The following is a 27,087-nucleotide window of genomic DNA, read 5'->3' on the forward strand; positions in this document are numbered from 1 at the left end:
CATTAATGTCTTATAGTTTTCAATATAGAGATCGTTCACCTTCTTGGTTAAATGTACTCTTAAGTATGATGTTATTTTATATGCTACTAGTGACCCGCTACACGAAATTCGTGCACATTAAAAGGGGATTAATTAGAGGAAATAATTTAATATTGCTATTTGCCCTTTCTCTATAATAGAAGTGTCAGAGATGAAAGAAAATTAGTAAAATGTATATGAAAACCTTCCTCCTGTCAGAGTCTGGGGCTCACCACAGGACCCAGAGTCAAGTCCCCGCCCACCCACATGCACCTCAAAATCATGTGAGACCCAGACCCCCCCCACCCTCGCCATTGGGCTAGATCCAGACCCCGCCAGTCCCACCCTTGTCAAGCCCTGCCAGGCAGGGGCCATAGCCGCAGGTCCCCTAGCCCAGCACCAGGATGGGAAGCGCACTTGAGGTCCCCCATCAAGCCCCGCCAGGTGGGGGATATGGCCTGAGATCCCCTGTCAAGCCCCACTGGGTGGGGTGCATTGCCTGAGGTCCCCCATCAAGCCCCGCCAGGTGGGAAGGTGCAGCCTCAGGTCCTCCATCAAGCCCCTCTGGGTGGGGGCACGGTCTGAGTTTTCCTGACCCAGCACTGGGGGTGCACCTTGAGGTCCCCTGTCAAGCCCCTCTGGGTGGGGGCACAGCCTGAGGTCCCATCAAACCTAGCCAGGCAGGGGGGTGCAGCCTCAGGTACCCTGGCCCAGTGCTGGGACAGGGGGCACGGCCTGAGGTCCCCTGTCAAGCCCTGCTGGGCGGGAGGTGCAGTCTGAGGTCCCCTGGCCTGGTGCCTGGGTGGGGGGCATGGCCTGAAATTCCCTGTCAAGCCCCACCTGGTGGGGGGCATGGCCTCAGGTCCCCTGGCTGGCACTGGGGTGGGGGCTGTGGCCTGAGGTCCCCTGTCAAGCCCCATGGGGGTGGGGGAGGACGTAGCCTCAGGTCCCTGCTGATTGCTCATTAAGGCTCCTTATGGGAACTTGGCCTCAGCTGTGGGTGCATCCATCTTTGTGATGGAGTGATGGTCAATTAGCATATTCCCTCTTTATTCAATAGGATTGTAAATGCAGTATTGCTGATTAGATCTAACAGGTGTTTTTTGGGTTGTTTTTTTTTTGGTGTTTTTTTAAAATATATTTTATTGATTTTTTCACAGAGAGAAAGGGACAGGGACAGAGATCTAGAAACATCAATGAGATAGAAACATCGACCAGCTGCCTCCTATACATCTCCTACTGGCGCTGTGCCCACAACCAAGGCACATGCCCCCAACCGGAATCGAACCTGGGACTCTTCAGTCCACAGGCCAGCGCTCTATCCACTGAGCCAAACTGGTTAGGGCAGATCTAACAGTTTTTTGGTGGCATTGGGATGGGAAGGCCAGCTCCAAGCAGGCTCCCTTGTGTTTTCAATCAGCTTTTCTGTTTGGGAGGGACTGAGCTATTCTCAGCTGCAGGCCATACAATTTAGCTCCCTTGCATGGGAGAGACAGTGCAGCCAGGTCCAAGCAGCCTCCCAGGTGTTCCCTGTCAGGCTTTCTGGTCAATAGGGTCCCATAGCTAATTAAACTCAGTGGTGGGTGTGAGCAGAGAGGCAGACCAGGCTCCAAGGCTTGGAAAGCTCTTCGTTCCAAGACCCAAAACAGGCCAACCTTCACCTTGTTGCCTTCCCTGGTTGGGCCATGCCACCGTCTTGATTCTGCAGGTGAGCAAAAGCATTGATTGGGGCAACTACTTGGGCACTGCAGGTCGAAACTTGGTCTGCCAAGATTCAAGGGCCTGTTGTTGCAACCTTCTTTCCTCTTCTCTGTCACCGTCAGATTCCCAGGAGTGAAGTACGCCTGATGGCCGTGCAGTCCCATGGGGCAAGACTAGAATTGGGGCTCCCTAGAAGGGACCCACCACCCTGGGGAGGCTGGATGCCCACCTTAGGTTCTCTTCCTGCTGGAGGAACTGCAGACTCAGAGAAGACCCTTCAGTCTGGGGAGGGGCAGTACAGCTGTGTGCTGCTCCTTTTGTCCTTGAATGCAGTCTGTGTCTCTGTGGTTCATGCGTGTGCTTCTGCCTCAACCCCAGGTTCTAGGATTACCTCAGGGGTGTCTTATCCATGAATAGTTCATTTTGTTTCCATTTTTGTGAGAGGGAATGAAATAAGGAATGACCCATGTTGACATCTTGGTGATTTCACACCCCTCCTTATAACTTTTTAAAGTTCTCCTTGCTATAGTTCCTATTAAAAAAACAACAACATAACTACATAGTTATACTATGCATTTTGGAATTTTCATAAGATGAGAATGTTTGTGAGAGTTTATATCTCTGGTTTAATGAACTACTAATGGACTGCTAATGAGCTATTCATTAATGCCGTAGTTATCAGACTTCATGTTCTTATTCCTTGACTTGCATGTCAATACTGTATTTAAAAAAATTCAATAGAGTACATTTGAAGACCTAATTGGCTTTATTAAACAATTCATGAATCGGAATCTGCCCCATTCCATCTAGTAACGAAAAGGGAACTCCCAGGGGTTTCACAGAGTGAAATGTCTTTATAAGAAGGGTGTAGCAGGGGAATTATTAGTCAAAAAAATGTTAATTTCTAGTGCTGGACATCTTTCTGGGGGATGGATAGGGCCCATGTGACAGATTACTTCATTGTCGTTGCCTAGAAAATTTCAGTTGATTAAGATTATATTTCTGAGACAGGTTGAAACTGCAGTTAAAGCAGGCCTTAAATCTAGGTTTGGTCTGATGAGCTTTTAGCACAAGTGATGTCTTTTGGGGTCTGTGGTTTTCTCTTTAACAACTTTATAAGCCATTCAAATATTCTTTAGGATCTTGTCTCTTGTTATTATGTCCCCCACATTTCCTTTAAGAAAGAAAAATTAGAATAAAAATAATGTGTCGACTAGCCATTACAGAGCTATCCCTAATGGTAAAATGCCCTTTTCATGTAGTGAAGAATCAGAGATGTTTAGAGTTATGAGAGGTTTTAGAACTCAACCTTGTAGACACTAAGTAAATTTTTTTGTATGAATGACTCTAGTACCATGATTGCATCTTATAAATAATGTGTGTCTCAGAAATACGAATGACATTGCTAAGGCAACCTGGTATTGAATTAAAAATGTAGTTCTTGCCTGGCCAATGTGGCTCAATGGTGAGTGTCAACTCAGGCACTAAGAGTTCACTGATTCCATTCCCAGTCAAGGCACATGCCTGGGTTTTGAGCTTGATCCTCAGTAGGGGATGTGCAGGAGGCAGCTGATTGATGTTTCTCATCCATGTTTCTATCTCTCCTTTGTCCCTCTCCCTTCCTCTCTATGAAAATCAATTAAAACATTTTTTAAATGTAGCTCTTTACTGTAATATTATGCTTTCCAGATTTGAATCAACGGATAGTAACAAGAGTATTAGATATAATAATTTAAAGGATGAACTTTGGAACCAAATTGTCAAATTTCAAAACTTGGCTCTTGTACCTGTGTGCAACTGTGTGATCTGGCTGTGTGATCTGGGGTCTCAACCACTCTGAGCCTCATTTCTTCATTTAAAAAATTTAGATAATGATTATATATATATATATATATATATATATATATATATATAAATTTGTATAGTAAGGATTTTAGTTGGCAACAACTAGCCTCTAAACCCTTGAAATAAAAAATTCAAATGATCTTTGACCTGGGTACCTGGAAAGTAGCCTCTCAATTATTGGAATTTCTTGAGTCATAGGAGTGTCTTTGCTATTCATGGTGGGCCCTGCTACTTTATCCTAATGAGGTAACTAGGGGGTCTAAAGTTTAAACCAGGTCAGCATACTCATTAGTCAACACAGCCAAATATCAACAGTACAACGATTGAAATTTCTTTTGAGAGCCAAATTTTTTAAACTTAAACTTCTTCTAACGCCACTTCTTCAAAATAGACTCGCCCAGGCTGTGGTATTTTGTGGAAGAGCCATACTCAAGGGGCTAAAGAGCCGCATGTGGCTCGCGAGCCGCAGTTTCCCAACCACTGCTTTAAGCTAATGACTCAGGATAGAGGCTATCCATGTGTTGAAAGGGTTGGGACTTTGAGCTAAAGGAAAAAGTAGACGGAAGATTGAGTCACATAGCCAGTAATTTAATCACTCATGCTTATGTAATGAAGCCCAGTATAAACTATGGACACCCAGTCCAAGGTGAGCTTCCATTATTGGTGGTAGTCTGTATTCTGAATCCACAAAAGAACAATGGAACCTTTCCTGACCTTGCTCTTCTTTTGGATGGGTCTGATTTGTATATTTCTGTATGTAATAAAACTACAATCCTAAGTGTAGTGCTTTCCTCAGTTCTGTGAGTCAATCTAGAAAATCAATGAAGCTGAGGGAGTAGTAGGAGTCTCATTTGTAGCCAGTTGATCAAAAGTGAGAATGGACTGTGGGCCCCTGCACTTGCAGCTGGTATCTGAAGTGAGGGCAATGTTGTGGAAGACTGTACCTTTAATCCGTGATGTCTGTCACAACTATGGGTAGTTAGTGTCAAGAGTCATTTCAATTTATCTCAAGGAGTTATTATGAGAATTAAATGGTGCAGTATATGTGACATGCTTAGAATAGTAAATGGTATGCAGTAAGTGCTATGTTAGTGTTAGCTATTAAAATTATTATTAAATTTCAGATTCTTCATGACTGATAAATAGAATGGCATGATAATAAACACTAGTACTTGTTACTTAGTATAATTTTATTTAACACTTAGAATCATTCTATAAGATTTTTCTATAAGACCATTTTTCACATTGTCCAACAAATATATTTAGTGAATGCTAAAAGACCTTTTAAATGTCTGCCATTTATTACAATGTAATATAGTCTTCCCCAGGTAGTCTAGCCTAAGTCTGGAATCTCCTTTTCCAGAAGAAACTATTACAGGGATAGTCACTTAAAATTTTGGGTTGATTTTTTGTTGGTAAAAGAAGAGGAATAGAAAGTTTACCTCTAGATTTCCTTATAATTGAGTTAACTGACTCTATTCTTGGCTGTCATTACAAATAAATCCCAGAAATTATAATGATGCAAACTCAATAGAAGCTTATTTTTAATAAACTTTATTGAAGTTAATTTAAAAAGAAGTCCTGGATGAATAAATACATCCATGGATGTTGTCTTGTAGTATACAGGAAACCAAGCTGATAGAGGCTGTTTAGTCTTCAAGTGATGGCTCCCAAAGCTTCCTTGAGTGTCATCTTCAATTATGTTAGAGAGTGTGGGAGGGGAATGGGAAGAAAATATGAAATGTTTCTATGGTTTAAGCCTAGAAGTAATTTCAGCTTACATTCCATTGACCAGATCTCAGTCATAGGAACACATCTAACTACAAGGAGGGCTGGGAAATAAAGCTGTGGAAGAGGAGGAGGAAATTCAATTCTAGCAGTTTAGTATTTTGCTATTTTTTTCATATTCTTTCTTAGCAGTTCTATTAAATTCTTGCAGAAAGCAGTCAATAACTATTGCAGTCCCTCCCTTTGATAAAATACCCTTCTTGCCTACTGCAACTAAAAAAAACCCAAAAAACTACTGGCTGGCTCCTTCAGACTAAAATTCCACCATATAAATTTTAAGCTTTTGGTATTCATGGTAGAAATTCACCATGGGCATTTCTGCCTTAATTTCCTTTCAGAATGCAAAAGACCTCATCAGGGATAAGTGTTATCAGCCATTTGTAACTTTGAAAGAATAGTTTATTGGACACATTCCTACTGGTTTAGCTCATTAAAAGTGTATTTTCATTGGTGGAAGTGGAAAGAAACATAAGTACACAGGTCATAAAGTGAATTGAACAAATGCAAATGGACACATCTATTCTCTCACAGCTGTGTCTGGAGCCAGCTGGGATTCTTTATAAAGTTGCATCAGATGTGCTGGGTGCCTTATTTCTTAAAGGGGAGTGAAATAGTTCTGATTCTGACAAATTTAAATATTCATTTCTTCCCCTGAGTGAATGAAAAACAAAATGTTTAAGACACCACCTACCTTTTTTTTTTTTGTCTTTTCTGCTTTTTATCTTAAACCCAAATATGTGCTGCTCTTTCTTCTTCTCTTGGCCTAAATCCTGTGGCAAAAAAAAAAAAAGAAAAAAAAGGAAGGGGGTGAAGAGTTGGGGTTTGCTAGAGCCATGGAAATGGAAATATATGGTTGCAGAACCTGGGGTCTGGGAATGAAAACCTGCTGCTCAGATAGAGTGATGGGATCCAGGCCTCTATTTGATAGCAGGGCAGTTATGACTCCCAACATCGTTTCTCGTGACATTTTCTGCCTTTTAGTTTCAAAAATTAAAAATTAAAAATTAAAAATTAAAAGACCTAGCATCACTCCATTGCAGAGTAGTTTTTCTTAAACATTGCACCCATTACTGAATTGCCCATTTTGCATCTTCAGGCTCATTGAGCAGTACAGTATTTCACTGCATAATTCATAATCATGCAGCTTTACTTCGAATGCCTAGACAATAGACAACCACAGGCATTATTAAAGTTCTTACTAGTACTTGCAGGAACCTAGTGATATCCAATTGACTTATGAAATTGCATATTTATTATTGACAAACTTTGCTTATGGTTATAGCAGTTCTTTTTTACTTTATAAATGCCTGGCAAGTGAGCAGATATAGTCAGGCTGAATTCCCATTCAACAAAAACTTCATCGCTTGCATTGAGGAGGGAAAGAATCAATAAAATGAGCCCTTAGGATGTCACAGCTACGCTGAACGCCTAGCAGCATGTGACTTGTCCTGAGGTCAGCATATTTTAAGCAGACTGTTACTCAGGTTCATCATTTTAGACATGTTTTTTGAAGATTTTTATTGAGTTTTATATAGAGAGGGAGAGAGAGAAACACCAATTAGCTGTCTCCTGCATGCCCCCTATCCAAGATCAAACCTGAAACCCCGGCATGTGCCCTGACTGGGAATCAAACTGGCAACCTTTCAGTGCACAGGACGATGTCCAATCCACTGAGCCACACCGGCCAGGGTCATTTTAGATATCTTATGCCTAGGAACCAAGCCTACAGATATGGTTTAAAGATGAAGACCAGGAAGGGACAGATGAGAAGGGAGACATATTTTCAATGGGTGGTTTTTAGGAAGGTGATTTAATTCTGAGATGTTGAAATGTAGACATTGCCACTGTTTTTTCAGAGTATACTTTAAGCAGTGCTTAGAATAATCAATAAAACAAAAATTAAGAGAAGGGCAGGAACATAAAAAAAATCAGGTAGGAATTTAAGTCAATGAAATTTCATACTGATATTTTTCCTCAATGGAAAAGCATACATTTTAAGTGTCTTGTTCAGTTATAGATAATCTCAAACTATTTCTTCCAACCCTTATGCTTCTATTTTGCTTTCTCATTTAGGATTCTATAGCTACATGGAAAATTGTATTTTCATTCACAACAGGCTGTTTACAAATAGAAATACAGATGGAAATGAAGTTAAGAACCAGGGAGAAAACTGAGTTTTAAAAAAAGAATTTGAACTATACAAATTCAGATCAGTTCAGAGAATATTGTGTTGTGTTTGTTTTTCAACCCAGCACTTTTAACAAACATATTGCTTAGTTTATTCTTTACTCTGGTTCATCTCAGCATTATTTTTTAAAAAAGCAAAGCAAAAAAGGACTTTGTTTTTTTATTTATTTTTATTTATTTTAATAAATCTTTATTCAGATTATTACAATTATTTCTCCTTTTTACCCCCATAGCTCCCCTCCACCCAGTTCCCACCCCACCTTCTGCCCTTACCTCCCCCCCACTGTCCTCATCCATAGGTGTATGATTTTTGTCCAGTCACTTCATGAACCCCCCCATACCCCTTTCCCCCTGAGAATTATCAGTCCACTCCCTTTCTATGCCCCTGATTCTATTATATTCACCAGATTATTCTGTTCCTCAGGTTTTTAATTCACTTGATTTTTAGGTTCACTTGTTGATAGATATGTATTTGTTGTTCATAATTTTTCTCTTTACTTTTTTCTTCTTCCTCTTCTTTAAGAATACCTTTCAGCATTTCATATAATACTGGTTTGGTGGTGATGAACTCCTTTAGCTTTTTCTTATCTGTGAAGCTCTTTATCTGACCTTCAATTCTGAATGATAGCTTTGCTGGGTAGAGTAATCTTGGTTGTAGGTTCTTGCTATTCATCACATTGAAAATTTCTTGCCACTCCCGTCTGGCCTGCATAGTTTCTGTTGAGAAATCAGCTGACAGTCGTATGGGTGCTCCCTTGTAGGTAATTAACTGTTTTTCTCTTGCTGCTTTTAATATTCTCTCTTTGTCTTTTGCTCTTGGCATTTTAATTATAATGTGTCTTGGTGTGGTCCTCTTTGGATTCCTTTTGTTTGGGGTTCTGTGCGCTTCCTGGACTTGTAAGTCTATTTCTTTCACCAGGTGGGGGAAGTTTTCGGTCATTATTTCTTCCAATAGGTTTTCAGTATCTTGCTCTCTCTCTTCTTCTGGCACCCCCATAATTCTGATGTTGGTATGCTTGAAGTTGTCCCAGAGTCTTCTTACACTATCTTCAACTTTTTGGATTTTTTTTTTTTGCTTTTTGCTTTTTCGGTTGAGTGTTTTTTGCTTCTTTGTGTTTCAATTCTTTGACTTGATTTTTGTGTTCCTCTTGCCTGTTTTTGGGTCTCTGTATAATATTTCTTATTTCAGTCAGTGTATGTTTAATTTCTAGTTGGTCCTTTTTCATATCTTCGAGGGTCTCGTTATATTTATCGGCCTTTTCTAGGATATTCTTAAAAAGCCTTATAACCGTGGTTTTGAATTCTATATCCAGTTGTTTGTTTTCCTCCATTTCTTTCGTTTGTGATCTGATTCTTTGACGCCGCATTTTCACTGCTTCCCTGAGTTGGTAAGGTAGATTTGTGTGCTAGGTTTCCAATATGGCCCAGTGGGTCTGCCTCCCCAGTTAACCTGAGGTGGACACTCTTGGTGCACCCCTTTGTAGACTGTGTGTACAGCCTTGTTGTAATTAAGTCTTGATTGTTGTTGGTATCACTGGGAAGAATTGACCTCCAGGCCAGTTGGCTGTAAGGATCAGCTGTGTCTATGCTGGGAGAAGTTTGGTGCTGGAGACAGCCTTATAGGATTAGACTTGCCAAATTGCAATAGCCTCTGTGCTCAGCTTGGATGGGGTGGAGTCTCAGTCTTGGCTTCCTGTCAGCCTTACCCTTGCGCGCACGTGCGCACCTTCAGACCTCCACCTTCCCTGGCTCCTGAGTCTCTGCCCGAGAGTCCAGACTCCCCCCACAAGAGCGTGGGTCCCCAGGGGCTCACCTGGAACTGGGGTTCAGTGCAGTCAGGAACCTCCGACTCCCTTCCACTAGGGAAAGCCTGTGGCAACCTCCGCAGCCTTTGTGCGCACTGGCATGCGCGTGCGCGCTTTCAGTCCTCCGCCTTCCCCGGCTCCGGAGTCTCCGCCCGAGAGTCCAGACTCCCCCCACAAGAGCGTGGGTCCCCAGGGGCTCGCCTGGAACTGGGGTTCAGTGCAGTCAGAACTGGGGTTCAGTGCAGTCAGGAGCTTCCGACTCCCTTCTGCTAGGGAAAGCCTGTGGCAACCTCCGCAGGCTTTGTGCACACTGGCGCGCGTGCCTCCACACCCCTACCGGCCGGGGCTCCCCCGGGTCTCCCCCAGGTCTCTGAGTCTCCGGGTGCCTTTCTCTCTACCTGACAGTCCAGACTCCCCCTGTATGAGCCTGGGTCCACGGGGTTTCGCCCGGGACTGGGGTTCTGTGTAGTCAGAACTGGGGTTCAGTGCGGTCGGGGGCTTCCTTCCCCCTTCCGCCAGAGAAAGTCAGCCAGGCTCTCAGCCGCCCTTCCTCTCTGCACGCACAAAGACCCTTTGCCGTACCTCCAATTCTCTGTGAGCTTTTCTCTTTCCTTCTAGTTGTAGAATTTTCACTCAGCCAGCTTTCCTGTGGTTCTGGGTGGTGTCCGTTCTGTCTTTTAGTTGTAGTTTTGAAATTGTTGTGCGAGGCAGCAGTTTAGGTGCTTACCTATGCCGCCATCTTGGTTTCTCTCCCAAAAAAGGACTTTGGTCCACATGTCAAGAAAAAAAAAAAACCTATTCAGAATCATGCAAGTTAGCATAATACACTAATAGCACATGAGCAAGTTAAAATGGATACATTGAGGTCAAGTCACAGCTGACTTCCTGGCTGAGTGACCTGTGCCAGGTGGATATTTGTCCTTAGGAAAATGTCTGCACATTTTCTCAGGACAAGTGAGACTGCAGGTCCTCCAGGAGGCTTCAGACAACAATGAATTGTTTTGGACGTTTTCTACGCAATGTGACTAAAATAAATTGATATGCACTAGTTAAAAATTTTAATTGTTTTGCCCCCAAAATGTCTATCTTAGAAAGTGTAACTTCAGAGAAGCATGCAATGGAGTGTCACAAACAAGAACTTTGAACTCATATTGCCTAGGTTGGCATTCAGCTCTGTCTTTTCCTAGCTGTGGAAACTTGGGGGATTTCTGAACCTCCCTGCTGTACTGATCATTTGTACCCCATGAGGTTGTGGTATATTGCATGGAGTAAAAGTGCCTGGCACATATCAGGCCTTAGTTACTATTGATTATTGGTATGATTGCTTGCCTCACATTTAAAAGCAAAATATTTTACCCAGGTAATCAGAATGGGGGAAAAACCCTCAGCCTGATTTTGGCATAAAGGAAAAAGACCACGAGCCTCACCACCCCCGTAGTTGGACTCAGCTGCTCCTTTCTGCCCGTCTTTTAGCTTATCGGTGGACTTGTAAGATAGGAATGGAACTCCTGCTTTCCTCGACTGCCCTGATGGACCAGGCCCTAAATGCACCTGTTTCTTTAAACCGCACATCACTCTGGTGTTAAGCCATAAAATAGCATCCTGACATATCCTGGAGAGTCTGCCTTGATCAATGATCTTGGAGAAAATACCTAAATGGGCAAACTTGCCATGCAAATTATTGACATCAGCATGTGTCACTTAATCTTATTACTTTATTTATTTCCGGTTTCCCACCTGTGTGAATTAGTGCTCTCTGAGAAGCAGATGCCAAATTGGGATGAGCTGAGCAGGACCCTCATTGGAGAAAATGCCTGTGAGGAAAAATCAGGAGGGAGTCAGACCAAGATGCAGGTCTAATTCCTACGGAGAAGGAAAAGAAGCAGTAGGAAAAGTTTTACAATGTAGTGCGGTTCCGGGGAAGTTTTAGCAAAGCCATTGGGGAGTCCTTGAGCTACCTGGCCCCTAAGTTGTCACAGGAGTCTCATGTCTCCCAGGAAATGGCCGGGCTCGATATCACGGTTGAATGCCTGCCTCATTGGCTCTTAGTACCTGTGAGAAGCATGGCCTCTAAGCCCACACCTCAGTGGGTTTCAGAATAAATCACCTGGGTCCATCTGTTAATTATGCTCCCTGCTGTGAGATATTGTCACTCACCATCTGATGCTGAAATCGCCTTCTCTATAGTCTCTCCTCTCCGCAATGCTGAAATTACACCACCTCTGTAATGGGCACTAGTTCACAATCACCCCTTTTGTTTGATCTCAAATGATTTTCAGAACACCTCTTGTGATTTTGATTATATTACCATAAACTCCAAAGACAGCTGTGATGTTTAAATTTTTATTATTACTTTTTGTTTAGGGCTAATTATTAGCCAAATTCTACAGCTAGAGAATGTAAATAACAATTGCCAGAGCAAGCACACTTTCCAGCTGTTATTAATCTTTGCCAAGACGATAAACTCTGGTAGGGAATTACTTACATGAAACTTTATAGGACCTGAAAAGGCAGACCGAAGTGTTAAGGCAGAATGTAGAAAACAGTCTGCATTAATATTAGGCTTTGTTTATTGATGCTGCTTATGTCTGATTGAAGCATTAATGAACATTCAAATATCCCAAAGTCTTTCCAAGTCTATAAGCAGTATTCTTTCCCTTTAGTTTTATTTTTGCTTTCATCATATTAACTAATTTAAACATGGGTGAAAATGGTAAAGAATGATGCATATAAACTCAATTACAAAACTGACTTTACAGAAAAGAGCATTAAACTTGAAGTCATTGACAATAATCAGTTTACCAAGCTTCCAAACATACATAAACCAAACTTATCTCATTATCATTTCAAAACATTTGGAGGTGGTGGAATTTTGTAGCAAATTGTAAATGGTTTTATGGAAAGAATTTGTAGTCAGTCTCTAGCAAAGTAAGAGAGAAATTCAAAGCCAATTTCACAGCGCTTTGCAGTTAATTTTTAAAATTCCATTTGCCCAAGTAAGGTAAAGAATCACTTTATTTTTTCTCTAGTCTCTTAGTTAGCTCAGGCTGCCATAACAAAATACTGCCGATTGGGTGTCTTAACACTACTCAGCTCAGGTGACCTCTTTGTGCTCATGTGGAGAGACAGAGAGCAAGCTCTTTGGTGTCTCTCTTTATCAGGGTACTCTTCCCATCATAAGGGCCCCACCTTTGTAACCTCATCCAACTCTAGTTACCTCCCAAAGGCCCCATCTCCAAATACCATCACATGGGAGGTTATGGCTACAGTATATGAATTGTGGTGGCTGGGGACACAAACATTCAGTCCATAGCATATAGTCTCAGATCTCAATTTGCAATGTAGCATAACTTCACAGGATCATCAAATGACAGTATCTCCCAGGCTGGAGGTGTACTCCTTTTCCTTTGCAGTTTCTTTGCAAATTCTATCATGGAGCCTCAAGGTTCTTTAAAAAGATCAGGATGTCATTCCTTCATCTTTTGTATTGAAAGTTATCTGCTGTGAGATTGGGTTTTCAGGCATGCTCCTCCAAATCATTTGCCACAACAGTGATTTCGTGGTCAGCTGGTCTTGGTTACTACCAGGGCCATCACACCTAAATTGGGATCTTAGAGTTACTGATTAAACAATTAGAACATAAAGTAATGCCCCACATGTAGCATAGCATCACTGTAGTCCCAGGGCCACTTTGCTGCCTCTGTAGTGCTGATGAGTCTCTGCTGATTCTCCCAGGATGCTGTGAGGGACCCAAGGGTCAAGATTAATCAATGAACTCCTACAGCAAAACCTACTTGAGCCCCCAGTATTACAGTTCTTTGTCATCCAGATTGTCTCACACATGCAGCAACACACACACACACACACACACACACACACACACACTCACACACACACTCAGAGATGTTTTTCATGATGCCTAGGATGATATCAGTGGGTACTTTCCACATATAACCCAAACTACCTTTGCCCCAATACTTCAATGTAGAGAGTATTAAAGACAAATTCAGACTCTTCTTCCCTTATGGTTACATTTATCTCAGAGGCCTCATTGGCCTTTTATCTCTGTATTGTTTAGTCTGGCTTCTCCTGTTTAACTTTATAGATTTCAATACACATGAAATTCCAGAGAGAAAGGTCAGAATTTCTTTATCTCATTGATCAGAAGCCATGATAACCAGAAGTTCCTGGTATACCCTTCTTCATAATGAAATGGGTATGTACTTTACATCAAGATAGATAGACAGACAGATAGGGGTTTTTACTCTGAAAATTTAATGTAAGAAAAACATTATATCATATGAACCAAAGCTAACAGTGTCCCACATTAGACCTTAATGCCTTAGGGAAATAGTCTTGACACTCTGAATTTCTCCACCCTTGACTCCCATGTGCATGCTATATTATGAAGTTGAAGAACAACAATGAAAATCATGACATTTCTAATATGCGACATTTCCATCAATTTGCTTTGCATAACTCCATCTCGGGGTGAAATGCAGCAAATCTCCAGGCTTACAGTCAGTAGACGACTTTTGTTAAACTCTTGGCTTGCAGTGCCTTTTCCTGGTGTTTGTAGAAGTGCTGCATCCCTGCTCAGAGCCCAGGCACTGAAGCTCCTTTATGACCCAAAGCTCAGCAAGGAGCTGGGAGGTGTGGAGCTGAGTGCAAACCGAGGTCTGTTGATGAAGGGGGTGAGGCGGTGTGCTACAGGAGGCCACTGTGCCTTTGTCCCTGCCCCATGGCACTGGCAGCCAACAAGACAGGTCTGGTTGGAGAACTGCCCTTCATTACTTATTGCTTAAAATAAAACCTGGCAAGTCCCACCAGGCTCTGATGTTGCTTTTCCACCTTCAGTTTTATTTCCACCTCCTCAACCATTGGCATTTCTTTAACATCAATCAGGAGGTTACTGTGAACTTTCCCTGTTTGAACTCAGTCAATGCTGAATTTATTTTTTAGATAATCTAATTTTATCAGAGAAAAGTCAGCTCTGAAATCAAAGCTTGGTTATAGCGAGTCTCTTGGGAATCTGAAATTTGTGCCATATTGGTTTATTTCCAAATAGAAAGAAAAATTCAAGTCTTTAGGAGAGAATGCACAGACTTTTGGAATTCAACAACATCTAGGCGCAGCAGCAATATTCACAGTAGTAAGTCTGTCAATAATGGCATGAAGTTTAACTGCTTATTACTCTCATAAATGGTTGTTAGTCTGTCACTCTTGCTATCTATCTGTCTCTGACTATCTCTCTGTCATGCCACACTAGGAACTGATTTCATAATTAACATGTTGGTCTCATTTCCTAAACTGTTGGTTCCTCCCTCTTATCGAGAGCACCTAGCATGTCCTTGGACACGGAGGGCGTTCCATTAATATTTGACTTTAATTTTTTTAAAAAGGGACTGCCAAGCCTACATTCAAACTGCTTCTCAGAGACAACCTGATGTAGAATTGCTGGTCCAGAGTGTCAGCATTTACCGGGGACTGCTCTGGGGTTGATGTGCTGGCTGGTTCTGTGCCTCCCGCCCCAGGGAAAGAGCCCAGTGTATGCCTATATCCCGCATGAGAGTGGTGTAGGCCTACATGGCTCCCTTTTGTTCACAACAGGAAGAAGTGTACTGCTTGCTATGGTGTAATTGGGGATCTGATGAGGCTCTTGCCGTCTTAGGAAGAAGGTATATAGCACGGGCAAACAGGGAGACTTCATGTGAGTCCTCTACAGTTTCTAGTTGTAATATGTGAACATCTAACAGTCTTGAATCTTAGCTTCTTATTTTCAAAATGGAGGAAATAAATGTCCTCTTTTCTCTGGGTTGATATGTATATGATGATCTCATTATTATCTTATCTATAACTAATGTTTCAGTGGTAAGGTACCAGGAATCTCCCATCAGCTCCAAAGCAGATAACTAGGTGTAAATTATATAAGAATTGAATCATTTTGTAGAAAATTCTGAAATAAAAGCAAACCCCTCTATTAACAGTTAGCATTGGGTTACATATTGAGATTCAGGTACAGTAAATGAGGTAGTATGTGAGACCCATGTCTAAACTACCTGATTCCAGCTAGGAATACCAATGACGTAACAGAAAAATCCTACCAACAAAACCACAACTGCTTACCGCAGGATTACATGGCTTATAAGGCAGAATATAAAAGCTCACACTTTACCTTTACATGTAGAGAAGCAAGAGCGGCTATGGGGGCAACTCCAGGAACCATTCTCTCAGAAGCATTCTGCAGCCCCATATAATCATGGCTCCCCAAGACCCTAAGAAAGGGACAGGTCCTGATATGAAGATGCAGCAGCCCCTGAGCAACCCCAGGCATGCTGATGCTCAGGGGCATCCTTCCCTTCTCCAGGGTCAGGCTTGCAGCCACAGCTGCTCTTGTTGCTGCAATCAGTCTTCCTCAGGCCCCCCCTTCCCTCCACTTCTTGTCTTCAATAACAAAGTTCACCTTGTCCCTTACCACATGCATTTCCTTCAGGAAGAAAAGTCTAGGGAAATAGCCTTTGTAGAGAAACATTCTCTGCATTTGAAAGTCAACATACTAGTAATTAATAGAATATAATACTAAGATGTACAGGCCATGTGAAACAGCTTAGTTGTGTTAACAAAGGGTAATACCATAAACTGTTCAGTCATAATGAGTCTTAGCTTTTTAGTTTAAATGCTGTATAATTCAGGGATTGGGGATATTCTACTTAAAATGTCAGTGGAACTACATGAACTCCCCATCACTAGAAACCTAAAAGTAAGCACAAGGCTCCATAGCTTTGTTGGAAGGCATCTTACTGCTAATTAAACAAGTTGCTCAAATGCTTCTTTCTTTGATGAGGAAAACATTCTTCATAAACAAATTCCCTCTGGAAGTCAATATGTACCTCCAAAAAGCATATAAATAAAGCATCTAAGAATCTAGGCTTGTGATTAGCTCTCTCTCCTGCTGTGGCCTTTCTGGGCAGTGAAGTTTAGGAGAGCTTTGTTCTTGCCCCAGATTGTATTTTCCTAGGAATGGCCCAGCCTTTCCCACAGTAGATTGCAAGGCTGCAACTGTCCTTAGGATTTCTCCATAGCACTTGGGTCCAGGCATACATTCATCCTAGTTCTTCATTTTCTATTATTCAGGCATCCTTAAAGTACCTATTAAGTTCTTGCCAAATGAGTGTGTGAACAAGTAACATAAATTTGTATTCTTAAAGTTAAGGTCTTTGTCACTTAAAAGTCAAGATAGCAATCCACCATCTGTTTGCTCACCTTTGGATCTCCAGAAAATACATTTGATTTTTGCACATAGTGAGCCTTCAGTGTTTATCAAATGAATGAATGAATAAATGAGCCATCATACTAGAAAATGGCATGTGAATTATCTTCAGAGAAAAAGAAAACACTCCAGCTCTTATAATCCTTAACTGCCTTATCATGAACCGTGGATGACATTTTAGGTAAACTTTCTTTAATTAATACCCCCAACCAAATCTAGGAAAATTTACAACTTTTTTATTTTATATAATATTTCTAATATAGATTTACAAAAACAGGTTATATGAACTAAAACATGCAAGAAGCAATACATTATGACCAGCATAAGAATATTAAGAATCTTAATATAGCCCTAACCGGTTTGGCTCAGTGGATAGAGTGTCGACCTGCGGACTCAAGGGTCCCAGGTTCGATTCCAGTCAAGGGCATGTACCTTGGTTGCAGTCACATCCCCAGTAGGAGGTGTGCAGGAGGCAGCTGATCTATGTTTCTCTCCCTTCCTCTCTGTAAAAAATCTATAAAATATGTTTTTAAAAAAAGAATCTTAATACACAACATTCTCTTAAATGCAATTTTATTGCTCATTGTCTCTGTAAAATCATGGCAATTAGAACATTTTTTTCCTCTGGCATGCCCACTGATAAGCTTTGCTCCATCCATTGCTTCTTGAATACATGCTTGGCTTATGCTCTGCTTAATGGACTCCTTCTAGTGGACTGGGCACAACTTTAGCATTGGAAGAACCTGGAAGAGTCAATATCTCTGTTACTTCTGTGTGTGTGTGTGTGTGTGTGTGTGTGTGTGTGTGTGTGTGTGTGTTTCATCCAAGCTCACTATCTGATATTCAGGCACAGAATTAAATCTGAATACACCTTAGAGGCACTTTTTATAAGTCTTGTTGACTCCAGGTTGCATTACATTCTGAAAACAGGAAGGTTTTCATAAGTGCACAAATAGGGATCATTGTACTATAGGAAAAAATGTTCACAAGTAAACTGAGGGGAACAAACGCACAACACATTTATGGAAAGGTGAGAAGCACAGTTCAGTTTAGGGCTTTGGTTTTCGGTGAAGGAAGAATTGGTGTCTGAAAGGATAGGTCTGGAGAAACAAGTCTTCCTCTATCCCCTAATTATAGAGAGGCCATCCTATATCAAGGTCTCATAAAATTCGTCTTCTTAGAGATCCTTCCTTGACTACATAATGGAAGCACCTCTTATTCAGTGGTCAGCAAACTGTGGCTCGTGAGCCACATGTGGCTCTTTGGCCCCTTGAGTGTGGCTCTTCCACAAAATACCACGGCCTGGGCGAGTCTATTTTGAAGAAGTGGCATTAGAAGAAGTTTAAGTTTAAAAAAAATTGGCTCTCAAAAGAAATTTCAATCGTTGTACTGTTGATATTTGGCTCTGTTGATTAATGAGTTTGCCGACCACTGTCTTATGTCATTATATAGCATTATCCTATATTATAGCCTTTATAGCACTGAACGATATTTCATGTTTCTTCATGTTTTCCATCTATTTATACCACAGCATATACACTCTTTCGAGTCACCCCTCTTCACTGTTCTACTGTTCTATCCCCAGCACCTAGAATAGTGCCCAACCAAGACTAACTTATGGCAACCAAACAGACAGACAGTAAAGGTCTTGAATGCCAGAATTTTTCAGCATTCTGACTACAGCAGTCTATTGTCTAAAGTGGTCTATTGAAATTTCTTCAGCAATGAGAGGCCACATGTCCAGAATTATGCCTCAGAGAAATTATGTTGGCAACATGCAGCACTAATTGGCAAAGAGGGGATCCTGGTGCAGAGAGTTCAGTAAGGACATTAGATTTCTTTTCCCTGAATGATGTGGCTACTATTGCTATACGATATATTTTCTTGTACAATATAGTAGCTGTTTAGACTAGATACATGTTTTAAGGAAAAGAAAATCTATTCTTTAAGACCTGTTAAATACCATTCATTATATATATTCCCAAAGCAGCTATTAGTTGTGTGAGTGTGTTTAGAATGTCTTATTTCAAGCGTCCTCAAACTACGGCCCATGGGCCACATGCGGCCCGCCAAGGACATTTATCCAGCCCGCCGGGTGCCACTGCCTGTCCTGCGTAGCAGCCAACTCGTCCCGAGCCCACAGTGCGCATAGGAATTTGTTCATAGTTGTTTTTTTTTAAACTATAGTCCAGCCCTCCAACGGTCTGAGGGACAGTGAACTGGCCCCCTGTTTAAAAAGTTTGAGGACCCCTGTCTTATTTGGTTGCTTATGGCTGTCAACACATCTCTATAAAAATGAAGACAACTATTAACCAAAGTACCCAAGAAGCATTTTAACCCAGACAATATAAAGTCTTGGAATTCAGAATTTGCTGTGATTATTACAGTACAAAAATAGTGAATGATATTTAAAAGCTTTCTGTCTTGAGATAGTATGTCCTTGTATTCCAGAAACTTAATGGGGGATAATAATAATGATTATGGTAATGATAACCTCATCAAAATCACACAAGTATGTTTAAAAAGCCTAAAATGAGTTTCCTGTGGAGGTGATATAAAGTGTGTTTTGAGGCCAAATTGAGAATGGGATTTATACATACTCCAATTAACTTCACACAGGGAAAAAAACACAAACAAACACAACTATCACATGATTCCATGCCTTACTCTCAACCCTGTTAGCAACCACAACAGATCAATGATATCATTATTGAGCACCTAATGGGTTAATGATTGAAAATTGTTTGCAAGTATATGTCACGGCCCAAATAGGAAATTGGATAAAGTATGGATGAGTTAGTGCAAACACCACAATTACTGGCAAATGTCTGAAATAAAGTCATTAAAGGCAAAGTCATCTTTTTGTATATTCAAGAGCTAGATATTGTTTATATCTCTTGATCTCTTAAGGACTTCTTTATATTAGATTGTAATAAGTTTTCAAGAAAAATTAATTTATTCTTATAGTCTTCTTTAAAAAATTAGCTTTATTGTTGAATGTATTACACATGTCCCCTTGTTTTCCCCATTGACCCCTTCTAGCCCATACCCCTGCCCCTTCCCCTGCTTCCAGGCCTTCAGCACACTATTGTCTGTGTCCATGGGTAATGCATATCCTATACACACTGAGTGGCCAGATTATTATGATCTCTGAATGCATAATAATCTGGCCACTCAGTGTATATTCTATATAATAAAAGGCTAATAAGCAAATTGTCCCCTCAACCAGGAGTTTGATTAGCAAGCAGGCCGGCCAACCTCCCATGTCCCCTCCCCCTGGCCAGGCTGGTTGGACCCCACCCATGCACGAATTCATGAACCAGGCTTCTATTTTATATATATATATATATATATATATATATATATATATATACACACACATACACACACACACACACACACACACACACACACACACACACTGAGTGGCCATATTATTATGCATTCAGAGATCATCATAATCTGGCCACTCAGTGTAATTAAAAGGCTAATACGCAAATCTACCGAATGGTGGAATGACCGGTCACTATGACACACACTGACCACCAGGGGGCAGATGCTCAACACAGGAACTGTCCCATGGTGGTCAGTGTGATCCCACAGGGGGAGCGCCACTAAGCCAGAAGCCCTGAGCTGGGATCACGGCTGGCAAGCACAGAGGCGGTGAGAGGGCACAGGCTGGGCTGAGAGACCCCATCCCCCTCTCCGAGTGCATGAATTTCATGCACTGGGCCTCTAGTATACCTATAAGTCCTTTGGCTAATCTCTCCCCCACTCACCACCCTACCTCTGTCTTCCCTGTGATATTCAACAGTCTGTTCTATGCTTCTATTTCTCTGGATCTATTTTGTTCATCAGTTTATTTTGTTCTTTAGATTCCACATATGAGTGAAATCATGTGATACTTGTCTATCCCTGACTGGCTTATTTCACTTAGCATAATATTCTGCAATCCCTCTGTGCTCTCTCAAAGGGTAAGAAACCTTCCTCTTTTTTAACTGCTGCAAAATATGCCATCTGTAAAGGTATCACAGCTTTTTTTATCCATTCTTCTACTGATGGGCACTTTTCTTTTAAAAAATAAATTAAGAAGGTAAAATTTGAGTTTAAAGGGAAGTTAAAAATGATGTACGTTGGAGATGTTTTTGTTATAAAATACGAACGTTAAAGAAACATCAATAAAATTTAAAGAAACTATGAGATTGATTTGATTTTTATAATCTTGAGTGGTTGCTCTAAGAAAATCTTTCTCTTTCTTATCAATTACCTTTAACAGAGCTCTTTATGAGATAATGTGCCATTTACTAAAATCCTGTCTTGGTTTTCTGCTGTGTTATTGAATACCTTCCAATAAGGTTAGGCCAATTACAGGGTACAAATGCAGCTTAAATTTTTTTCTTCCTGCCAACACAAAGGTCAAATGTCTCAGAAACCTTTGTTTGGGTGAATTGAGTTTTCTTCTTTTTCCAAGTGAGACTTTGTACCAATATTTCTCGGGATGCTCCCAATTCTTGGAGAAGGCTTTTGAAGCTCCTGACATTCATCCTGACAACCTCTTCAAGCCACAGCTGAGCAAGTGATGGATTAGTTACGACAGTGGTCGGCAAACTCATTAGTCAACAGAGCCAAATATCAACAGAGCCAAATATCAACAGTACAACGATTGAAATTTCTTTTGAGAGCCACATTTTTTAAACTTAAACTTCTTCTAACGCCACTTCTTCAAAATAGACTCGCCCAGGCCATGGTATTTTGTGGAAGAGCCACACTCAAGGGGCCAAAGAGCCGCATGTGGCTCGCGAGCCACAGTTTGCCGACCACGGAGTTACGAGGATGTTTGCAGGAGACAACAACTCTTCTAACTAGTGACACATTGGATAGTAACAAAGGGATTTCCCAGCAGAAATTGTTGGTTTTCCTTTAGTTTGCAAAATTAATTTAGAAGTAGTAGCTAGCTGACAGATTGATTTTTATTTATAGATTGTCATGCACTACAATACTTACTTATATAAGATTCTGTTGCTTTTAACATCTCTTTGGTTAGCGTCTTTCTGACCAGTACATTTTATAGTATTCAGATCAGATTTTTACATGGTTTCATGCATCCCATTGAATACCAGATTTCTGTTTTCTACTTGCATACTTCAATATCTTGAAGTGGTCAACTTTTTATGAATCCTATCTGAGATGAAATGGAAGAAATAACAAAAAAAAGTCATTGCAGTTATTTGCCACATAATGACATTTAAGTCAATGGACTACGTATAGTATTGATCTGTGGTCTCATAAGATTGGAATGGACTTCTGAGCCGAAAGTAAATCAAAAACTTCCCCGGAGCTCTGAGAGATGGGGAAGTGGTGGTGGGACGTGATCCCTAGAGTAGGAAAGAGAGAAGTTGCGTGAAGAAAAGTGAAAATATATGGAACACTGAGAACAGTGGAGTAAACCTAGGGAAGATATGGAATGTGATGATCTTAAGGAATTTCCAGAATCAACTCCAGTGAAAACTAGACTGCCTCCTGAAATCTTTGGTGATGCTCTGATGATTTTGGAGTTCCTGAATGCATTTGGGGAACTTTTTGATCTTCAAGATGAATGTCCTGAGGGAGTGACCCAGAAGTGTTAGAGGAAGATCTTGTAGGAAATGGCAGTGAAGGCCGACTATGTGAATCGCTTTCTTTCTTCCTGGCTGCCATCTTCCAGGCAGTAGCTGAAGAAGAAGAGGCAGTGGCCAAAGAGAACATCATTTATGCTGACACCAAAGGTTGACGAGGGTCTCTGGATGAAGATGCCAACCCCACAAAACCTGCACTGTCTGCAGCTGCATCTTTGGCAGCTGCATGGTCACGGTTGCACTAGGGCTGCAGTTTGAAAAGCGTGGATCTTGGTAGCTGCACTCTTTCTGAAATCCTCAGACTGCACATCTAAGCTTCAGGTTGCTGATGTAACATCAGCAAATGCAAATAAAGATATCAAAACTGAGGCGGATTTGGTGCTACAGATGACACCTGTGTGAAGCTTCCTTAAAGCATCCCAGTCTAGCGAAGAAACTGTCAAGTACTTCAGTGTATGATTTGACACCAGGAGAACAAATGAAGATACTTTATGCTCCCTGTGGGAAACTACAGTCCCTAGTTCTTACTAGGGATTTTATTGAAGATTATGTTGACATATTATGACAGGCAAAGCAGGAATTCCAGGAGTTAAAAGCAGAGTAACTAAAAGGAGAAGGGAGAAGCAGCTGCTAGAATTCATAAAAGAGCAAGAACAAAACAAAACAAAAAATGAAAGAGAAACAAGTAAAACTGAAGGAAGATGAGCAAAGAACTTCAGCTGAAGCTATATCTATTGGGAAGGAAGAAAGGGAAGATTTTGATTCTAGCACTGAGAGCAAAGAAATAGAGCAAAAGGAACTAGATCAAGATAGGGCCATTGAAGATGAGATGACCCAGGATCACATAAAAGAAGCAGAATGGGGAAAAGGGAAAGAATGGATTTAAAGAGTTTATAATGCAAGAAGAGATCAACTGTTTAACAAGAGAGCCTCTCACTGCTGATGAGGAAGAAGCTTTAAACAGGAACACTAACAAAAAGAGAAAGCTTTTAGTATAACCCAAAGTGCCATAGCATGCATCAATATCTTTCCAAACTTGGGCCATGACCACATATGCAGGTGATATTGGATTTTCCCTTCTGTTCCTAGATTGTTTATTGAAGCAGATTATTCTGGTCTCACTGAAGACATGTGTTTGCCTAGACCAGTGGTCGGCAAACTGTGGCTCGCGAGCCACATGCAGCTCTTTGGCCCCTTGAGTTTTTAGCAAAAGCCAGCTTAGGAGTACCCTAATTAACTTAATAACAATGTACTTACCTATATAGTTTAGGTTTAAAAAATTTGACTCTCAAAGGAAATGTCAGTCGTTGTACTGTTGATACTTGGCTCTGTTGACTAATGAGTTTGCCGACCACTGGCCTAGACCTTCATCAGAATAATACACATTCTCAAAATGCTTAGGCATCCACTAAAACTGGAGAATCTTTGGTGTCTGAATCTACCTCTAACATTGACCAAGGTTTAATCTTCATAAAGATTCTGTGCAGCTATCAAAACCAGTTCCTAAGCCAAATCAGTGGTGCTTTCACAATTCTTGTGAATAGCTAGACCAGCTTATCAAAGCTCTTAATTCTAGAGGACATAGAGAAAGTGCCTTAAAAAAAAACTTTGTTACAAAAGAAGAACAGAATATATGCACAGCTAGGCCAGTTTTCTGAAGAGAAATTTCATTTTTCAGATAAATCTTAAATTGATAACAATCCTACATATACTCAGGGAAGAACTTCCGATGCATATGATCCACCTCAGATGTCTGCAGAGAGGCAGCTTGAATTGAGACTGAGACATTTTTTTTTAATGTACTGAACACAGAATCTACCAGGGAACGTTAGGAGTGATAAATGTTGCAGATCAACACATATAAGTTCAGCATTAGAAAATGGATGATATGAGCTGTGAAGTAAAGAAAACAAGGAAATGGGATAATTAAAACTGTGAATGAAATTAGAAGAGATAGAAATTGATGAGCAAGCAAAGGCCATATTAAAAGACATACTTTTTGACATGAAAACAGAAATTTCAAGTACTGTCTCAACAAATACAAATACATTGCAATCAGTGAGCAAAAATAGTTTGTCATCTGGCAATGGCACTCTTTAAAATAGAGCTGGGCAATGAGTGGCATTTTCTCAAAGCTCCACTTGATACCAGTGGGAGTTCTGATAAAACAGTTCTTGACCATTGGAGAAAGTCTCTTCTTTCTTCTGCTATTCTATCCCAAGTCTTTATTCACCTATCCACCTTGGATCATAGTTGACATGGTCTAAATCTATACTGCATGCTCATTATAAGATGTCCAAAAGAAGGGTGATGCAGAAAACATGGTACTTTGTGATGGCTGTGATCTGAGTCATCATACCTACTGTGTTCAACCAAAGCTCAAGATGGTGCCTGAAGGACATTGGTTTTGTCCTTAGTATTGGCCAAAGAAATGTTCTAGAAGACTCTCCTCTATACAGAGACAATCCTTGGAAAGTGATAGAAAGATGGAAGACAATATGGAATGTGAGGATGATAAAGTTGATGTTGATGATGAAGAGGGTAAAAATGAGGAGAGAGCGTATGAGATAGAACAAGATGAAGATGACTCTCAAGAAGAAAAATAATAGTCCACCAAAACAAGGAAGATAACAAATTAGATTGCCAATTAAAATAAGAAGTAAACTTAACTCTTCGTTTTCATGTCCAACACGATCCTAGAAAATATACTTCAAGGAGTGAGCCGAATATACCCAAAACAGCTGTTTCTTCTAAAACTACTGGTAGAAGCATAAGAAAGATAAAATTTGCTTCTAAATATTTAAGAACTGCTAGTCGTTCTACTTGCCAGAGTCATGGCCCATTGCAAATAGATATATGTGTGGAACTACTTAGTCTTTGTAGAAAATGTAGAGGCAGGAAAAGTGCTAATGTACCACAAGTCCCAACTTATCTATCTTTAGAGTCATTGCCACAAAGTCAAGTGAGCAGTCAAGATCTCTAAATGTTGCTTCAAAACTCTCTTCCAAGGTAGTGAATCCAAGAGACGAGGCAGTAAAAGACAATCTACAGAATCATCTTCTATGACAATGAACCAAGGACATACAGGCAGACAGGGAGGAGTTTATGAATTGTCTGCTTTCGAACAACTTGTAGAATTGATATGGCATGATGATAGCTGGCTTTTTTTTCAAACTCATTTCTAAAATTCAAGTCCCAGACTATTATGACATCATCAAAAAACCCATTGCCTTGAATATAATTTGTGAAAAAGTGAACAAATATGAATATTAATTAGCATCTGAGTTTATTGAGGATATTGAGTTAATATTTTTGAACTGCTTTGAGTATCACCTTCATAACACAAGTGAAGCAAAAGCTGGAATGAGGCTTCAAGCATTTTCCATATTCAGGTTTAAAAACTTGGACTTCATGTCACACCTGGGAATGTGAATCAAGTTAGCTCACCGCTGGCTGCAAAAATTTGAGGAAAACAAATTGTTCATTCAAATGGAACATTAAATCATGCTATAAAGCGGACATAGACATATGTTGCATACAGCAATAACAACTGATTGACAACTTTGAAGTGTGGCCTGCACTATATTCTCACTTTTAATATTAAACTTTCAGAAGAATTTAGAAAAGATTTCCTATGCTACAGTTTTGTTTAGTATCCAATAAGTTTGGTAGATGTATTGGATACAGTACTGGTTTGCAGAGAATTTTGTATATTTTGAGATAATTCATGTGTCCCAATATCTTGGAAAATATTTTTTTATCTATGATGTATTTTGTCATTGATGATTTTTCTTAGTGTGGTATTAAGGGAGATTAATCTACACAGATAAATCTTCTTTATAGCACAGTTTAGAAAGAAAGTATATATGTCTAAAAAGTTTTTAATGAGCACATTCTTTCAACACTACTGTATACATGAATGAATCCAATTTTATATCCTTGAAGTGCTGTGCCAGTGCTGGCTGAGGTGTTAAGTCTGAGTTTATTAACTATGTATTTATTTAGAATTAGAAGTAATTGGTGAATCCACTTTGTATTTATAAAATTTGTACCTGGAAAATGTTCTTTAATTTTTTAAACATTTTATTGTGGTTTTGTTTTATTTCTCTTAACTAAAATGTAGTACCCTCCCTTTTCCCTGACAGGTCTTCCAGCTTTACAGAACTGTATTATAAGTGATACATTAAAAAAAAAAAAAAGATTACAATGGAGCTGGAAAATTTCTATCCCCTAGTAATGTCTTAGCCATCATCAAGTCATAGTGCAACAAATTACATTTATGGTGATGCTGGTGTAAGCAAACCTACTGCACTGCCAATCACATAAAAGTACAGCACATATAATTACAGTAGGAGGCTATACAATCAAGATTTATGTGAGTGCACTCTATGATGTTCACACAATGACAAAATTTTCTTATGACACATTTCTCAGCATGGATCCCCATCATTAAGTGGTACATGACTGTACATTTAATATTTTTAGTTAGAGCTTAACGTTTTTATTGGGATGTGATCCCCAATAGGTTAATATTTTCATTTTCATAAATATAAACTAGAGCAGCAAGGATTGGGACACGTTTAGGAAACTGCTACAGCTGCTATCTCACATTACTGGTCCACTTTCTTATTCATTTGCATACATACTAACTCAATGCTTCTGTCAGCAATGGATAGTTTGATACTTAAGTATTTAATACAGTTTCACATTTGAGTGTAAATTAACAAAACTGCAATTTCAAAAAATAACTTTGAGAAGACCCTTGAGAAATAAAATTTACTGTCTATGGTTAAGACTTCAGTCAACTCTCCCTTCCGATTGCTAGTGACAGAAGAATTAATCCTAAGCACAGGGGTAA

General features: G+C 40.2%; 2 pseudogenes across 2 annotated transcripts; both read left to right on the forward strand.

The window, feature by feature from the left end:
- The first annotated feature begins 13,840 nt into the window (after positions 1 to 13,840).
- LOC308246869 (bromodomain adjacent to zinc finger domain protein 1A-like) lies at positions 13,841 to 24,860 on the forward strand (annotated as a pseudogene). Its single transcript has 4 exons — positions 13,841 to 14,038; positions 14,413 to 14,496; positions 21,999 to 23,379; positions 23,631 to 24,860. The product of its transcript is annotated as a bromodomain adjacent to zinc finger domain protein 1A-like (transcript).
- A 50-nt stretch (positions 24,861 to 24,910) lies between these two features.
- LOC308246870 (bromodomain adjacent to zinc finger domain protein 1A-like) lies at positions 24,911 to 25,696 on the forward strand (annotated as a pseudogene). The gene is made up of 2 exons: positions 24,911 to 24,991; positions 25,188 to 25,696. The product of its transcript is annotated as a bromodomain adjacent to zinc finger domain protein 1A-like (transcript).
- Positions 25,697 to 27,087: the final 1,391 nt, after the last annotated feature.

The sequence above is a fragment of the Plecotus auritus genome (genome assembly GCF_963455305.1).
Source record: "Plecotus auritus genome assembly, chromosome: 4".
Taxonomy (NCBI): domain Eukaryota; kingdom Metazoa; phylum Chordata; class Mammalia; order Chiroptera; family Vespertilionidae; genus Plecotus; species Plecotus auritus.